This window comes from Lissotriton helveticus, chromosome 4_1 (genome assembly GCF_964261635.1).
Source record: "Lissotriton helveticus chromosome 4_1, aLisHel1.1, whole genome shotgun sequence".
NCBI lineage: Eukaryota > Metazoa > Chordata > Amphibia > Caudata > Salamandridae > Lissotriton > Lissotriton helveticus.
In genome coordinates, this window is record NC_136063.1 from 712,343,281 (window position 1) to 712,360,755 (window position 17,475).

Here is a 17,475-nt window from a genome sequence, read left to right on the forward strand (position 1 = left end):
ATTGGTCCAGTGATAGCCTTGTGTAAAACATATGAGCTGCGACAATCAGGAGACAGAAGCATACGAAAGAGATTGCTAGTACTGACAAAGTAAATAGTAGATACATTTCTACCATAGTGGAAATAAGGTGAACAGAACCAGTTCAGATAAAAACAGTAGCACTTGCATATTCCTAAAATGTGCGCCCTAAGTAATCTGCCTAAATGTACCTAACCTAGATCTGTATGTGTAGCATGTATATGTGTGTATCTGTGTAACCAAGAAAGCCCTAGGGATGAACAAGCCCTCTCACCTAATGGTTCAGAACAAAGGACCCCGTCTCTGCTTCAAGTATGACACCCCGCTAGGGATGTCAGAACGTTGCATGTCGAAGATTCAGCATGCAGGACCCTGTGTCAGCTTGGAAGGAATTCTCCTCTTATTTGTAGGGGGGAATGAGGATCTTTTACACTAGAGTGGTCACTCCAGGGTTTTTTCTAGAATCGATATGTTTTAAAAAAAATCATGGATGCTTTGAAAACAATCATAAATGTTTTGAAAACAACCACCAATGTCTTTCTAAACAAATGTGATTATGCAGACCTGGCTGTTGGCCCAGGATGAAAAAAGTGATAAGCCTATACATCAGGTACAGGGATTATGATAGAATACTAAGAGCTTGGTGTTGAAGAGACAGGAGCAAGCTACTAGGTAAAAGGTCACCTGTTTAGAATAGTTATTTCGAATGGATGCGACAATGTATGTAAAATGGGGTGTATATATGACAGGACAATCCTAAAGGACATGACACCCACTCCTCATCAAAAGGTCAACAGGGTCAGCTACGTAATGATGAAGCTAACACTATTAACAAGCATTGGAAATGCAATAGGTCTCGCATTAGAAAAGTTGGAGTTATTGGTCTTGTAAATGACATATTTTATTTATTTGTTGGTTTTTAAAATTGCTAAATTGATGGCTTTGTCATTTATAATGCCAATAGTTATAACTTTCGCGAATGTGACACCTATAGCATTTGGAATGCAACATGTTTTGTATTTACGTGACTTAGATGGCAGCTCTGGTCGTTAGGCCACATCTCTAGAGAGCAGGAGAGTGCAGCAGGGGAGAGAAGCACAGCAATGCAATAGGTCTCGCATTAGGAAAGTTTGAGCTATTGGTATTGTAAAGGACACATTTTTTATTCATGTGCTTGTTTTGAAAATAGCAAAATTAATAGCTTTGTTATTTACAATGCCAATAGTTTTATCTTTCGCAAATGTGACACCTATTGTAACACAATATGTGTTGTGAGGGTGAGTGAGGGTGAGGGGTTGAGGGTGAGGGGTTGAGGGTGAGGGGTTGAGGGTGAGGGGTTGAGGGTGAGGGGTTGAGGGTGAGTGAGGGTGAGGGGTTGAGGGTGAGTGGTTGAGGGTGAGTGAGGGTGAGTGAGGGTGAGGGGTTGAGGGTGAGTGAGGGTGAGGGTGAGTGAGGGTGGGTGAGGGTGAGGGGTTGAGGGTGAGTGAGGGTGGGGGGTTGAGGGTGAGTGAGGGTGAGGGTGAGTGAGGGTGAGTGAATGAGGGTGAGTGAGGGGTTGAGGGTGGGTGAGGGTTAGGGGTTGAGGGTGGGTGAGGGGTTGAGGGTGGGTGAGGGTGAGGGGTTGAGGGTGAGTGAGGGTGAGGGGTTGAGGGTGAGTGAGGGTGAGGGGTTGAGGGTGAGTGAGGGTGAGTGAGGGTGAGGGGTTGAGGGTGAGTGAGGGTGAGGGTGAGTGAGGGTGAGGGTGAGGGGTTGAGGGTGAGGGGTTGAGGGTGAGTGAGGGTGAGGGGTTGAGGGTGAGTGAGGGTGAGTGAGTGAGGGTGAGGGTGAGGGGTTGAGGGTGGGTGAGGGTGAGGGGTTGAGGGTGGGTGAGGGTGAGGGGTTGAGGGTGGGTGAGGGTGAGGGGTTGAGGGTGAGTGAGGGTGAGGGGGGTTGAGGGTGAGTGAGGGTGAGGGGTTGAGGGTGAGTGTGAGGGGTTGAGGGTGAGTGAGTGTGAGGGTGAGGGTGAGGGGTTGAGGGTGAGGGTGAGGGGTTGAGGGTGAGGGGGTGAGGGAGGGTGAGGGGTTGAGGGTGAGGGGGTGAGGGTGAGGGGTTGAGGGTGAGGGGGTGAGGGTGAGTGAGGGGTTGAGGGTGAGGGTGAGCGAGGGGGTGAGGGTGAGGGGTTGAGGGTGAGTGAGGGGTTGAGGGTGAGGGGGTGAGGGTGAGGGGTTGAGGGTGAGGGGGTGAGGGTGAGAGAGGGGTTGAGGGTGAGGGGGTGAGGGTGAGGGGGTGAGGGGGTGAGGGTGAGGGGGTGAGGGGTTGAGGGTGAGTGAGGGTGAGTGAGGGTGAGGGTGAGTGAGGGTGAGGGTGAGGGGTTGAGGGTGAGGGGTTGAGGGTGAGGGGTTGAGGGTGAGGGGTTGAGGGTGAGGGGTTGAGGGTGCGGGGTTGAGGGTGAGGGGGTGAGGGGTTGGGGGTGAGGGGTTGAGGGTGAGGGGTTGAGGGTGAGGGGTTGAGGGTGAGGGGTTGAGGGTGAGGGGTTGAGGGTGAGGGGTTGAGGGTGCGGGGTTGAGGGTGCGGGGGTGAGGGTGAGGGGGTGAGGGTGCGGGGTTGAGGGTGCGGGGTTGAGGGTGCGGGGTTGAGGGTGAGGGGTTGAGGGTGAGGGGTTGAGGGTGAGGGGGTGAGGGTGAGGGGTTGAGGGGTTGAGGGTGCGGGGTTGAGGGTGCGGGGTTGAGGGTGCGGGGTTGAGGGTGAGGGGTTGAGGGTGAGGGGTTGAGGGTGAGGGGTTGAGGGTGAGGGGTTGAGGGTGAGGGGGTGAGGGTGCGGGGTTGAGGGTGAGGGGGTGAGGGGTTGAGGGTGAGGGGGTGAGGGGGTGAGGGGTTGAGGGTGAGGGGTTGAGGGGTTGAGGGTGAGGGGTTGAGGGTGAGGGGGTGAGGGGTTGAGGGTGAGGGGGTGAGGGGGTGAGGGTGAGTGAGGGGTTGAGGGTGAGTGAGGGGTTGAGGGTGAGTGAGGGGTTGAGGGTGAGGGGGGTGAGGGTGAGGGGGTGAGGGTGAGGGGGTGAGGGTGAGGGGGTGAGGGGTTGAGGGTGAGGGTGAGGGTGAGTGAGGGGGTGAGGGTGAGGGGTTGAGGGTGAGGGGGTGAGGGTGAGTGAGGGGTTGAGGGTGAGGGGTTGAGGGTGTGAGGGTGAGGGGTTGAGGGTGAGGGTGTGAGGGTGAGGGTGTGAGGGTGAGGGGGTGAGGGTGAGTGAGGGGTTGAGGGTGAGGGTGAGGGGTGAGGGGGTGAGGGTGAGGGGGTGATGGTGAGGGGGTGAGGGTGAGGGGTTGAGGGTGAGGGGGTGAGGGTGAGTGAGGGGTTGAGGGTGAGGGGTTGAGGGTGAGGGGTTGAGGGTGTGAGGGTGAGGGGTTGAGGGTGAGGGGTTGAGGGTGAGGGGTTGAGGGTGAGGGGGTGAGGGGTTGAGGGTGAGGGGGTGAGGGTGAGTGAGGGTGAGGGTGAGTGAGGGTGAGGGTGAGTGAGGGTGAGGGTGAGGGGTTGAGGGTGAGGGGTTGAGGGTGAGTGAGGGTGAGTGAGGGTGAGTGAGTGTGAGGGTGAGGGGTTGAGGGTGGGTGAGGGGTTGAGGGTGGGTGAGGGTGAGGGGTTGAGGGGTTGAGGGTGGGTGAGGGTGAGGGGTTGAGGGGTTGAGGGTGGGTGAGGGTGAGGGGTTGAGGGTGAGTGTGAGGGTGAGGGGTTGAGGGTGGGTGAGGGGTTGAGGGTGAGGGGTTGAGGGTGGGTGAGGGTGAGGGGTTGAGGGTGGGTGAGGGTGAGGGGTTGAGGGTGGGTGAGGGGTTGAGGGTGGGTGAGGGTGAGGGGTTGAGGGTGAGTGAGGGTGAGGGGTTGAGGGTGAGTGTGAGGGTGAGGGGTTGAGGGTGAGTGAGTGTGAGGGTGAGGGGTTGAGGGTGAGTGAGGGGGTGAGGGTGGGTGAGGGGTTGAGGGTGAGGGGTTGAGGGTGGGTGAGGGGTTGAGGGTGGGTGAGGGTGAGGGGTTGAGGGTGGGTGAGGGTGAGGGGTTGAGGGTGGGTGAGGGTGAGGGGTTGAGGGTGAGGGGTTGAGGGTGAGTGAGGGTGAGTGAGGGTGAGTGAGTGTGAGGGTGAGGGGTTGAGGGTGGGTGAGGGTGAGGGGTTGAGGGTGGGTGAGGGTGAGGGGTTGAGGGGTTGAGGGTGGGTGAGGGTGAGGGGTTGAGGGGTTGAGGGTGAGTGTGAGGGTGAGGGGTTGATGGTGAGTGAGTGTGAGGGTGAGGGTGAGGGGTTGAGGGTGAGTGAGGGGGTGAGGGTGAGGGGTTGAGGGTGAGGGGGTGAGGGTGAGTGAGGGGTTTAGGGTGAGGGGGTGAGGGTGAGGGGGTGAGTGAGGGGTTGAGGGTGAGGGTGAGGGTGAGTGAGGGGGTGAGGGGGTGAGGGTGAGGGGTTGAGGGTGTGAGGGTGAGTGAGGGGTTGAGGGTGAGGGGTGAGGGTGAGGGGTGAGGGTGAGGGGGTGAGGGTGAGTGAGGGGTTGAGGGTGAGGGGTTGAGGGTGAGGGGTTGAGGGTGAGGGGTTGAGGGTGAGGGTGAGGGGTTGAGGTTGAGGGTGAGGGGTTGAGGGTGAGGGGTTGAGGGTGAGGGGTTGGGGGTTGGGGGTGAGGGGTTGGGGGTGAGGGTGGGTGAGGGGTTGAGGGTGAGGGGTTGAGGGTGAGGGGTTGAGGGTGAGTGAGGGTGAGGGGTTGAGGGTGAGTGAGGGTGAGGGGTTGAGGGTGAGGGTGAGTGAGGGTGAGGGGTTGAGGGTGAGTGAGGGTGAGGGTGAGGGGTTGAGGGAGAGGGTGAGTGAGGGTGAGGGTGAGTGAGGGTGAGGGTGAGTGAGGGGTTGAGGGTGAGTGAGGGGTTGAGGGTGAGTGAGGGGTTGAGGGTGAGTGAGGGGTTGAGGGTGAGTGAGGGTGAGGGGTTGAGGGTGGAGGGGTTGAGGGTGAGGGGTTGAGGGTGAGGGGTTGAGGGATTGAGGGTGCGGGGTTGAGGGTGCGGGGTTGAGGGTGCGGGGTTGAGGGTGCGGGGTTGAGGGTGAGGGGGTTAGGGGTTGAGGGTGAGGGGTTGAGGGTGAGGGGTTGAGGGTGAGGGGTTGAGGGTGAGGGGTTGAGGGTGCGGGGTTGAGGGTGCGGGGTTGAGGGTGAGGGGTTGAGGGTGCGGGGTTGAGGGTGAGGGGGTGAGGGGTTGAGGGTGAGGGGTTGAGGGTGAGGGGTTGAGGGTGAGGGGGTGAGGGGTTGAGGGTGCGGGGTTGAGGGTGAGGGGTTGAGGGTGAGGGGTTGAGGGTGAGGGGTTGAGGGTGAGGGGGTGAGGGTGAGGGGGTGAGGGTGAGGGGTTGAGGGTGAGGGTGAGGGGTTGAGGGTGAGTGAGGGTGAGGGGTTGAGGGTGAGTGAGTGTGAGGGTGAGTGAGTGTGAGGGTGAGTGTGAGGGGGTGAGGGTGAGGGGGGCACAAGTCCTAACAAGGAAGCAAAGCAAACAGCCGGAGAAGAGAGAAAACGGCAGGAATCGAAGTAAAGAGGAGGATGCAAGGAGAGGTACAGAGGGAGTTAGCATAAAAGGAGAAACGGCCGGCGGCCGTGAAACTGAAAGTACGGCCGGCCGGCCGTGAATAATTAGGGGATGAGCGCACGCTGAGAAGCTGCCTTTGATGTGGTAATGCGAGGCAGGCAGGCAGGCGGCTGGTGGCATTGTGCACGCGCTTTTTAGGTCTCGCCTGTCGATGCTCATGCGCATCGAGCTTGCGAGCCTATTGCGGCTTAAACAAGCTTTAACTAAGAAGCAAGGAATCGTGGCGATTCCTTGCAGTGCCCGTGACTTTTAAGCTCAATGCGCATGTGCATTGAGCTTAAAAGCGCTTGCAAATGCCCCCAGCCGCCTGGATGTCTTTTCCCTCAGCCGCACTCCTCCCACACCCCCGCTCCGCCCCCTCCCCTGTCTGCCGTGTCGCATTTCTTCAGGGCACTTTCTCCACGGCCGCCAGGCCACATCAAAGGCTTCCCCAGCACTGCCCCACCCATCAATCACCATCCCACTGCCACCCCCCTCCCTCTCCATATGGTGCGCTCTGCCTCAGGCCTCTCTAACTCGGCCCCCTCCTCTGCCCGTCGTGTCGCATTTCTCCTCCCCCCTCCCCTTCTCTTCCTTACCTCCGTCTTGTTTATTTTAAACATTTGCACGACTTCAGTGTTTGCCTTCCTCTCGTCGCAATTTGTTTTGAACAGTAATTGCCGATGAAGTGCCTCAAATCAAGTTTGCTTTTCTCTTGTTTTTTTTTATCACGTCTTTCCGCATCTCAGCTTGTTTTTTATCACGTCTTTCCGCATCTCAGCTTGCTGCCCCCTCCCCACTCTCTCTCCCAGCACACACCCCCCTCAAGCCCCCTCCCCTGCCCGCCGTGTCGCATTTCTTTTCTCCTCTTTGCCGCTCTCCCTGCTCCGCCCCCTGTACCCGCCCCCTCCCCACTCTCTCTCCCAGCACACCTCCCCCTCCAGCCCCCTCCCCTGCCCGCCGTGTCGCATTTCTTTTCTCCTCTCCTCATGTTTACAACATGGTATGTTTCCCCTATCAGTGCTGGGGGGGCTAGGGTGGCACCCCTGTGTCCCAAGTGTTCTCTGTCGGGAGCCTGCATGTTTCTCCCCACTCGGTGGCATGCACGGACTGCACGGATGCACCCAGCTCGCCTGCCTGCAGTGTGAGTGGAGGCCATTAATAATCCCGGGGCGTGCACCCATTGCACTCAGCGATGACTTCATTCCCAGGGCCACCCGGTCGATGGCAGATGCACGCACTGCATTTCAATGCGCACCACTGGAAGGCAGCCCTCGAGCATGAGCACACCCCGACCTGACCGCATGCAGACGCCAAACCCAACTACCCCCAAAGCAGAGAATGCACTCCCAATATCCACCGGCCACTTTTCCTTCTTACGTTATTATGCATACAACGGCGCATGTTCTGAATGTAGGTTTGCAGGATTGTTTCTGAGGCATGGTTAGCAGTGCATTATTTGTTGGAAATGTTGTGGCGGTTTCTGTCTGGTAACTTTGCATCCAACAACTTACTAATGCAATAGGTCTTGCATTTGCGAGAGTTAAACCTATTGGTATTGTAATTGACAATGCCTTTTATTTACGTTTTAAAAACCAACACAAATAAAAGGCAGTGCCATTTACAATGCCAATGGCTCAAACTCTAACAACTGCGAGACCTATTGGCTATGCCAATGCTTGTTAGGGCTTGCGCTTGCGCAATGACCTAAAAAGCACATGCACTTCAAGAAATCGCCAGTGGAATCGTGCTTGGGTAAACGCTGTTTAAGCCCCTATAGAGCTTCGCCAGCTATGCGCATGCGCACAGCAGGCGAGCCCTAAAAAGGCATACAAATAATTTACAATAAAACATACTAAAAGCACTTTAACCCTTTCACTGCTAGGCCTTTTCTCCCCCATGCTAAGCCTTTTTTTTGGCTATTTGGGGTAGTGCACGCTTAGGCCCCTGTAACTTTTTGACCACATAAGGTATCCATGCCAAATTTGCGTCCTTTTTTCCAACATCATGAGGATTCTAAAGATACCCAGGGTTTATGGATTCCCCTAGAGGGGTCCCAGAAATTAGCTACAATACAGCAACATGTAGTTTTTTGGGGGAAAAATGGGAAAAAAGGGCTGCAAATGAAAGCGGCTGGGGTTTTCCCTGCAAATGGTATCAAAAAAGGGTTTGTCGGGCTGAAATCACCATTTTCCCAGCTTTTAGGGAATTACAGACTTTTGTCAGAAAACCAACAATTTTTACACAGTTTTGGCATTTTTCTGAGACATAACCTATTTTTGCTACTTTTTGTGCTTTCAACCTCCTTCTAGTTAATGGTAGAAATGGGTATGAAAGCAATAATGGATCCAGGAAAGCTATACATTTCGGAAAAGTAGACAAAATTCTAAATTCAGCAAGGGGTCATTTGTGTAGATCCATCAAGGTTTCTTTATAGAAACTAACAGTTTAATATAGGAAATTAGTTTAAAAAACAGCCTTTTGTGTCAACGTTTTCACCTGTAACTTCTTCTAATTATGACACCTTTTCAAAGCAATATACTGTTACATCCACTGGACATTACTGGTTGTGGGGATATATAGGACTTGTAGGCTCACCAAGAACCCGACGAACCCAGAGTCAAAAACTGAGCAGCAATTTGCAATTACTTTTTATTATGTACCGGGTATATAGCAATTATTGTGGGAAAATGTATACATGGAAACAGTAGATATTTGCACATTTCCAAAATTGGGAATACTCATACTAGCATGAGAATTATCGGTCATTTTTCAAAATTACTTTTTTACACAATGTCTTTCATTTGGAAGGCAGAAATGCATCGAAAGTCAATAGGTAATAACAGTTGCTTTACAAATCTTAATTACCCTAAGTCTCCCGATAAAAATGGTACCTCACTTGTGTGGGTAGGCATAGTGCCCACGACTGGAAACGGCGCAAAACGCAACGTGGACACACCCCAATGTCACAGTGAAAAATTATGTTTTCTTGGTAAAGTGCCTAGCTGTCGTTTTTGAACCCTAGCTCTGCCGGCACCTAGGGAAACCTAGCAAACCAATACATTTTCAAAAACAAGATACCCAGAGAAATCCAGGATGGGGTGACTTGACTGGTTCCCACCAAGTTCTGTTACCCAGAATCCCTTGCAAACCTAAAAAATTGTTTAAAAAAACACATTTTCCCCAATTTCTGTGGTGGAAAGTTGGGAATCTCCATGGATCCACAAATTTTCACCCACCCTGCCTTCCCCAAAGTCGTCCGAGAAAAATGGTACCTCACTTGTGTGGTTAGGCCCAGTGCCCGTGACCGGAAATGGCGCAAAACGCAACATGGACACACCCTAATTTCACAGTGAAAAATTACCCTTTTTTAGCAAAGTGCCTAGCTGTAGTTTTTTAACCCTAGCTGTGCCAGCACCTAAGGAAACCTAGCAAACCTATACATTTTTTAAAACTAGACACCCAGGGAAATCCAGGATGGGGTGACTTGACTGCCTCCCACCAGGTTCTGTTACCCAGAATCCCTTGCAAACCTAAACATTTTAAAAAGAAAACACATTTTCCCACATTTCTGTGGTGGAAAGTTCTGGAATCTGTGTGGATCCACAAATTTCCACCCACCCCCGTTCCCCATAGTCTTTCGAGAAAAATGGTACATCACTTGTGTGGGTCGGCTTAGTGACTGCGACAGGAAATGGTGCAAAAGGCAAGGTGGACACACCTCAATTTCGCAGTGAAAAATGACCCTTTTTTGGCAAATTACCTAGCAGTAGTTTTTGAACCATAGCTCTGCCGGTACCTAGAGAAACCTAGCAAACCTATACATTTTTTAAAACTAGAAACACAGGGAAATCTAGAATGGGGTTACTTGACTGCCTCCCACTAGGTTCTGTTACCCAGAATCCCTTGCAAACCTAAAACATTGTCAAAAAACAAATTTTCCTCATATTTCTGTGGTGGAAAGTTCTGGAATCTGCATGGATCCACACATTTCCTCCCACCCAGCATTCCCCCAGTTATCCTGATTAAAATGGTACCTCATTTGCATGGGTGGGTCAAGGACCCGCGACAGGCAAGGGCCAAAAACCTATTGAGGCGACATCAAAATTATCTATCACAAACCAATCTGGTTTTGCATGGGGTCCCATGAGTTTTTGGCACGGGGCTCGGCAGCCATCTAGGGAAACCAACCTAATCCATACATTTCTGGAAACTAGGCACCCGGGGGAGTCCAGCGAGGTATAGCGTGCATGGGACTCCCATCATTCTCCTACCCAGAATCCGCTGCAAACCACACATTTTGCAAAAAACCCCACTTTTTTTCTCACATTTCTGTGGTGGAAAGTTCTGGAATCTGCGTGGATCTACAAATTTCCTCCCACCCAGCATTCCCCCAGGTCTCCCAATAAAAATGGTACCTCACTTACATGGGTGGGTCAAGGACCCGCGACAGGCAACAGCCCAAAACCTATTGAGGCGACATCAAAATTACCTATCACAAACCAACCCGGTTTTGCAAGGGGGGGGGGGGTCCCATGAGTTTTTGGCCTGGGGCACAACAGCCATCTAGGGATATGTTAGAAATGGGATTTCCGGTTGGCTAATGCTTGCGCCAAAGCCAGGCAGAAACCACCACTCTAGTCAGGGAAAAGGAGTTACACGCCAAAGATAACCCCTGCTCACCCTCTAGGTAACGTGACACGAGCAGTAAGGCTTATCCCAGAGGCAATGTAAGTTAAGTATTTGCGCACGCACCCACCAGCAACAACATCCAAGGCCCCCCACAAAAGGAACTCCACACCAGGTTATATGAAAATAGCCTTTGTATTATCAGAACACATCAGAATCATAATCACAGGATGTACATTGTGCCATAGGCACAGGCAGAATTTACAGGGGATTATATACATGGGACAGGGGCACATGGACCACTGTCAGTAATAAGCACTTTTAGAACTAGCACTTGGTAGAATTAGCACTTTGTAGGGATAACGCTTAACACATAGCATAACTGTAGCACCAAATAACAAATGTAGCACAAAACCAGTAACCACTGGCAAAAGGTAAGTACCACCTACGCAATCCTAAACACTTTAGGCAAATATCACGCAGGGAACCATGAACACACTAGTATAACCCATACTAGATAAAACAACCTCCTAAGCATAAACATATGTCTAGAGGTATCAGAACAGGGTGCGCAAAACATTCTACACACAGTACAATTCCTAGCACCCTAAGAAGCACATAAATCATAACAGCACATAAATCACATTAGGGTCCAGGTTGCGCCACTCCGCCAAAACCTAACCGTAGCAACTGCCCACTACTTGCTGGGCAGCTGGGGACAAGAACAGGGCCTAAACGCTGCAGCTGGCACTAAGTGCTGTGCAGCTGGGGAAGGCCAAGGTAGGGATGAAGGAGTGCGACTCACTCCTGAGTCCAGAGACATGTCCCTAGAAAGGAAACCTAAATGGAGCAGCTGCCCATTACTTGCTGGGCAGCTGGGAAGCACATTGCGACAGGGGCTCTCACTAGCCCCTCTGGACAACAGCTGCGCCAACTGCTGGAGCCCTCTGGCCCTGGAGAAAAACTGTGCCACGTGGGAGCTTTCCAGGCTCTAGAAAAATCTTATGGTGGCACAGGCTGGAGCCATCTAGGCTCTGGACACAGCTGTGCCCCAAATCACGTGAGAACCACGTAGGCTCTAAACAAAAACAATACCCCAACACGTTGGAGCCCCGGGGGCTCTGAACAAAGAATGCGGGGCGGCGGAGCCATCTGGCTCTGGGGAATCATGGACGGGGGCTTCATTGGAGCCCTCAGGCTCTAGACAATAACTGGGGCCCTCAGGGGCAAGAACACGGGCCCCTCTCTGGCCATCGGGACCCCCACTGGGGCCTTTTAAAATGGCTGTGCCCCTTGGGATCCTCTCAGGCTCGGGAGGAAATGGGACAGAAAATGGGGGGGCCACTCGGACTCTAGAGATCAGCAAATGCGTGGGCCCCTCTGTGCCCTCTTAAACAACAAGGTGCCCACTTTATCGTTGGAGCGACCCACTCAGCACACGGGGCCTGTCGGATTCAGAAAGCGGATCCTGCCCCCCCTCGAGGAGCGGTGGGGTGAAATGCGGCCATGTCCCCTGCCCAGCCCTCAACTCACCAGGCTCCGGTGCAGGGGACTTCTCCTTTCGGGGCAGCCTCCTTCGCAGGACTCTCTCCAGAGGCAGTGCCCTTCTTCACCCGGTCCCCCATCTCGGGACCGGGACTCCAGGCTGGGGGCACTCGCGGCTCCGGTCTACTCCTGCTCCTGGGCTGCAGGCAAAAGGCTGGGCTCTCTCTTCCACATGAGAACCCTGCTGACCTCAGGAACACTTCTCCCGGGGCTCCCTCCATCGCATGGGAGCCCCGCACCACTCACGCTGCATCCTCTTCCCTGCTGGCAGCCCCGGGGCTCTCCAAAGCTCACGGGAGCCACAGGCCGTGGGAGGACTTCGCCTCTTCTCTCGGGGCTCGAGGAGGCGGGGTGGGCTCCCGACCTCCTCGCTGGCAATACTACTTCCGGCCGCACTCGGGACTTCCGTCCTGCGGCCCCACCCACAGTCAGGTGGGCCGCGGCGGCTGCGGCTATGTTTGGGGGCAGAACCCGAGGGGTAGGCTCCCTGGCAGCAGAAAATAACCGTAGAAGCGGGGTGGGCACCCGCCAAGGCACTGATAAGCGGGGTGGCACCCGTTTCAATTAAAAAGTCCAAGCGAAGACGCAGGGTGGGCACCTGCGCACTGGGGATAATTAATCACAAAGCAAGCGGACACAAAGCAGGGTGAGCACCTGCAATGGAACAGTAAAATAAGCAGGCACAAGGGAGACAAAGCGCCCCAGGTGCCAAAGGTACAGACACCCAGCCCAAAGGGAAAGAACAGCAGAGGAACAGTCCTAGGGCAAGAAAAAATCTTCGGGTCCCCCAGGCAAGGCAGAGGGGTCCCCATGAAGTCCATCAGCAGTCCAGGGGCTGGGCAGGGCCCAGGGAGACAAGCCTTCCCCTGGGCCTCAGCAGCAGCACGCCCCTGGTAGATTCTAGTCAGGAAAACAAGAACATTGAACATGAGGTCACAGCATCATTTTATATACAAAATCCCTTTGTCTCTAGGGTGCAGGGTGGGGGAAAACCAGCTGGTTCTGGAGCACTTTGTTTTGCTCAGCCCCTCTTCCCATTCACAGGACAGACTAGGGACATCAGTCGCACCACAGGGGGCAGAGCCAGCATTGTGTAGGGAAAGCCCAGCCCTATTCAGGTACCATGTGCAGCCCCTCCCTGCCATCAACATGCAGATCTCCCCATTCACCACCGGGGCAGACCCATCCTGACTTCTAGAGCCAGGCACATCAGCCAGCTCCAACCAATCACAAGCCAGACAGTCAATACACATTTACTGCACAGGCAGGCCAACTTCTAGAAGTGGCACTTCCACACTAGACACATTAATGCCGCACACATCATTGCGCAGCATTTAATCACACGAGTCCGCACATACCAAACTCAACCTTGCACTCTCCACGCATCAGGAATTACCATGGACACACCCATTCCCTATGCATTCCTATGGGAGGGCAGGCCAGAGAGCGCACACACTTTACAGTGCGCCACCGTGCTAAAGTGCGCAAAGACCAGAAATCACTGTACTGATGTAACATGAAAAGGCAAAAGGTTCAGGGGTGAACCTGCCAGAAGGGCCAAGTCCGGTAATTGCAAACACAACAGTGATGGACAGAATGTGGATCAATGTCACACATTCACCCCAGTCCAAAGATCTGGGCCCAAATCCATCGTTTTTCCACTCCACACCACCCTGGGTTAGACAATGGCGATATGCAAATCAGCGCTGACCCTGTGCCCCATGGGAACAGTCCAGTCCGAACTACAAAAGCCATGTCCTTCCCAGAACGAAATCAAGCATCCGAGGACCGGCCCGGTTTCGAGGTAACACCTCTCATCAGCCCGGCTAGCTTGACTCCAGTGGTGTGGAGTGCCTGGGACTCACGTCTGAGCATCCCCAGTACACTTAGAGCGGTAATTGCAAACACAACAGTGATGGACAGAATGTGGATCAATGTCACACATTCACCCCAGTCCAAAGATCTGGGCCCAAATCCATCGTTTTTCCACTCCACACCACCCTGGGTTAGACAATGGCGATATGCAAATCAGCGCTGACCCTGTGCCCCATGGGAACAGTCCAGTCCGAACTACAAAAGCCATGTCCTTCCCAGAACGAAATCAAGCATCCGAGGACCGGCCCGGTTTCGAGGTAACACCTCTCATCAGCCCGGCTAGCTTGACTCCAGTGGTGTGGAGTGCCTGGGACTCACGTCTGAGCATCCCCAGTACACTTAGAGCGGTAATTGCAAACACAACAGTGATGGACAGAATGTGGATCAATGTCACACATTCACCCCAGTCCAAAGATCTGGGCCCAAATCCATCGTTTTTCCACTCCACACCACCCTGGGTTAGACAATGGCGATATGCAAATCAGCGCTGACCCTGTGCCCCATGGGAACAGTCCAGTCCGAACTACAAAAGCCATGTCCTTCCCAGAACGAAATCAAGCATCCGAGGACCGGCCCGGTTTCGAGGTAACACCTTTCATCAGCCCGGCTAGCTTGACTCCAGTGGGCCAAGTCCAACACGATACCTACCTAACCCACATATTTCTGGACACCCGGGGAGGCCAGCAAGGTATGGCTTTCTTGGGTCCCCCATCATTCTCCTACCCCATCAAACCTCAAATTTCTCCTCAAATTTAACTTTTTTCTCAAATTACTGTGTGGGAAAGTACTGAAATCTGCGTGGATCTACAAATTTCCTCATACCCAGTGTTCCCCCGGGTCTCCCGATAAAAATAGTACCTCACATGTGTGGGTAGGCATAGTGGCTGCAAGAGGAAATGGCCCAAATCGTACTGTGGAGACTTCAAAATTGCCTATAGCAAAACGACCTGGTTTAGAGGGGGGCACCTGAGATTTTGGCCCCGGGCTCGGGGGGCAGAAACACTGGCTATTTTTTTGGGGGGTGGGGTCATTGGTATGCCCATTCTGGGCAGGCCCCACCCCACACATAAAAAAGCCAGCATAATCATTGGCGTCTAGTGGGATTTTTGCCCCACCGGGAGGGGGGCAGAAAGGCTGTAATTGTTGCAGGTGAGGGTGGGGGCATTGGCATGCCCGTTTTGTGCAGCCCCAACCCTATTTAAAATTTGCCCAAAAAATCCCTGGTGTTTAGTGGGCTTTTAGCCCCCCCGGGGGGGCAGATTGGGGGCTACTGCTCCATCTGCCCGAGGTGGGGGGCAGATTGGGGGCTAATGCCCCATCTGCCTCCGGGGGGGCAGAAAGCCTACTAGACACCAGGGATTTTTTTAGCAAGTTTTAATTAGGATGGGGGTTGCCAAAAACGGGCATGCCAATGCCCCCACCCTAATGAAAATTTGCCCCAAAAATCCCTGGTGTCTAGTGGGCTTTTAACCCCCCCGGGGGGCCGATTGGGGGCTACTGCCCCATCTGCCCCCCGGGGGGGCAAGAATGTTGTAATTTTTGCGGGGGAGGGCTGGGGCATGGGCATGCCCGTTTTGAGCAGCCCCACCCCAATTCAAATGTGCCCCAAAAAACCCTGGCATCTAGTTGCCCTTTTACACCCCCCCCCCCCCGGAGGGGGCAGATTGGGGGCTATTGCAAGGAACCAACGCATCACCTTCCCTGCGAACCTTTTGTTTGTATTGCATCCAAGGTAGTTTGAGAGTATAGTGTAGCATTTACCATGTACATTGAACTGAGCTGTTTCTACCATTTTAAAGTCTATTTTTGAATACAGTATTGTGGATTTTTGTTGCTTAGTCTTGTGTTAAGTCTAGTAAAGATTTCCTAAACTGGTGTGGTGTCCATTTTCTAGTGTTGTTACTGTATGTGTTCACAAATGCTTTACACACTGCCTCTGAGATAAGCCTGCCTGCTTGTGCCAAGCTACCAAAGGGGTGAGCAGGGGTTATTTAGGAGTGTAGACCACTTACCCTGACTAGAAGCAAGGGTCCCTATTTGGACAAAGGTACCTACCTCTGCCAACTAGAGACCCCCAGTTCTAACATTGATGGTCAGCGGTGAGGATTTAGACTTGCATTTGTGACTCATATACAGTGATTGGTGTACACTACTAGTGAGTGCAGACCAAACACAACCACATACTATTTTTCCCTGTTTCCTTTGGAACTCTGGTTTGTTGTTGCACCCGTTGGGCCTTGTCAAAATGGAAGTCAACTTTTGGAACCTGCACATCTACAAGATAATGGAACTGAAAGTATTTTTCAAGGAGAGTGGGCTGCCTGTGAAAAGGAGATCCGCAAGGCGGAATTTTGTGGCAGCCCTGCATAGCTATGAGGTGCTATGCTGGGAAGCAACACTAGCAGATGGCTCTGAGGAGGAATCTGAGGGGGAGGATCCCTAGCCAGAATACCAAGAGGGCAGTGGCCCTGAGGAGGAAACATTTTGGGAAAGATTGGCTCGTGAAGAGAGAAATCGGATTTGTGCTCGTGACCGGAGGCTGAGACAGCTAGACCGGGAGTGCGAGGAGATAGAGCGAGCCTTAGCTGAAAAAGAAATTTGTGTAGCTCAGGAAGTGAGCTTTGCTGAGTTGGAGGTGGAGTGCAGCTCAGATGGTGGCAGCAAAATTGAGTTAGCTAGTGCTGAGGGAGCAGTACATACACCCAGAGATGTGGCGCCTAACTTGAAGGAGGGGGTTAACATACACCAGGGGGTTCAAGGATATGAGGTAGCTCCAGTGGTACGCAGTGTCCCTGTGGTAAATTGGGAAACTGATGCAGGGGATTATGGTCCTAGTGGTGGGCGAGACACTCTACCGACTCTAAATGAGAGGTGCAGGGAGAGGGGTTCCCCCATGGTTGAAATCCTGGTGTATGAGTGTGGCGACCGCCCAGAAGAGTGTGGGTTGGGTGACAGAGACAGTCAGATACTGTCTTGCCAATCTCAGGAGAATGGTGTGGAGTACGCATGCGAGGCACTGGATGTGAGGTGAAGGCTAGTTTGGTTAACCATTGTGTGGGGGTAGAATGCCCTACCTGGGTCCCTGCAGCAGTCTAAGTCAGAAACCTGTTTTAGAAAGGCCTTGAAGACGTGGCTGTTTAGGGCTGACTAATATCGGTATATACTGGTGCTCGTTTCTGGACGCAAATTACCTGCTGCTTCAGCGCCGGGACACCCCAGCCTGGGGTAGTTGTCGTGCTTTATAAGCTTCAGTGTCATTATTATTATTATTATAGGGACTGTGTGATCCAATTGTGGGAGAGCGTATTGTAAGTCCCTGTTTTCCAGAGCTATGTCAACAACTGTTGGAGTGTAAGTTCCCTGACCCAAGGGAGCTCACCCGGGTGGCAGACCTTTTGGTGGATTCCAGAAGGTCTGAAAAGGCATTGGGGAGTGACCCTAAGAGGAGTGGCTCAGGTATCTTCCAACCCAGAGTGGTGGGAGAGGTTCAGAGTAGCCTAGCTAGGTCCCATTATAGTGAAGAGGTTGTAGGGCCTCACATCCTGTCTCACAGGAGAGGGAGTGAGAAGGGGCTGTGTCCCAAAGTGCCCCAACCTCAGTCTCCAGGACTGGATGTTTCCTTGGAGGAACACCAGGTAGGGAGCCTAGTCTGTCCTAATGGACCGTCCGTTGAGGAGGATCTCCCCGTGTCAGGTAAGCTGGGAGTGTCTGTAAGTGCACCTTCATCAGTTCTAGTGTCTGGCAGTGCCACTGCTAAGTGGAGGGTGCAGAAGTCTAGAGTGGGGGTGAGAGGGGTAAAGAATCCCCAGTGGAAGAACCAGTGGGTCAGGGGCCAGCCAGAAGGGCTGAGTCACCAAGGAGTGACCA